At 54.2% G+C, this 1033-nt stretch overlaps 1 non-coding gene across 1 annotated transcript; it reads left to right on the top strand.

The window, feature by feature from the left end:
- Nucleotides 1-596: 596 nt before the first annotated feature.
- LOC138260563 (U6 spliceosomal RNA) lies at nucleotides 597-706 on the top strand. Its single transcript, XR_011198875.1, has one exon. It is a non-coding gene; the product is annotated as a U6 spliceosomal RNA (small nuclear RNA).
- The last annotated feature ends 327 nt before the right edge of the window (nucleotides 707-1033 follow it).

Genomic DNA, 1033 nt, shown 5'->3' with positions numbered 1-1033 from the left:
GCCCCCATGTTAACCTATGAGAGGGACAGGCCTTGCAACAGCGAATTTAGCAATATTTCACTGTCAGGACATATAAAACACATTACTATGGCGGTCATTCCAACCGCGGCGGGCGGCGGCCATTCTGGCTTTCCCGCTGGGCCGGCGGGCGACCGCCAAAAGGCCGCCCGCCGGCCCAGCGGGAAAGACCCAGCAACGATGAAGCCGGCTCCGAATGGAGCCAGCGGAGTTGCTGGGGAGCGACGGGTGCAGTGGCACCCGTCGCGATTTTCAGTGTCTGCAAAGCAGACACTGAAAATCATTATGGGGCCCTGTTAGGGGGCCCCACGACACCTGTTCCCGCCATCCTGTTGGGGGTCGGAATCCCCATGGCGGCGCTGCAAGCAGCGCCGCCATGGAGGATTCCCTGGGCCAGGGGAAAACCGTCGGGAAACCGCCGGTTCCCCTTTTCTGACCGCGGCTTTACCGCCGCGGTCAGAATGGCCCAGGAAGCACCGCCAGCCTGTTGGCGGTGCTTCCGCGGTCGTTGGCCCTGGCGGTCCTACCTTAACCATACCCTGCACCCTGCCCTTGGGGCTACCTAGGGCCTACCTTAGGGGTGCCTTACATGTAACACACATATACTAAAATTGGAACGATACAGAGAAGATTAGCATGGCCCCTGCGCAAGGATGACACGCAAATTCGTGAAGCGTTCCATATTGCCTTATGTTTTGTTTAATGGAATTTCTGAAATAAACCAAGGCCAGTGACTTGCATGGAGTGCCTAAGTTTGATTTTCTTTTGGAGTGGATACAAAATGGGTCCTGTGCCCATTTACTGAGCACCAACCTCGTCAGGCAAGCGCTGGAAGAAACACAGGACTGCTCTTCAGTGATATATATATATATATATATATATATATATATATATATAGTGGCAGGTCTGAGGGTCCAAGACATGTTTACAGGGCTACTCACGTGGGTGGGACAATCAGTGCTGCAGGCCCACTAGTACCATTTGATTTACTGGCCCTGAGCACCTCTAGTGTACT

The sequence above is a fragment of the Pleurodeles waltl genome, chromosome 9 (assembly GCF_031143425.1).
Source record: "Pleurodeles waltl isolate 20211129_DDA chromosome 9, aPleWal1.hap1.20221129, whole genome shotgun sequence".
NCBI classification, from domain to species: Eukaryota; Metazoa; Chordata; class Amphibia; order Caudata; family Salamandridae; genus Pleurodeles; species Pleurodeles waltl.
Note: the sequence above shows the minus strand (reverse complement) of the source record. Positions and strands in the feature narration are given on the sequence as shown.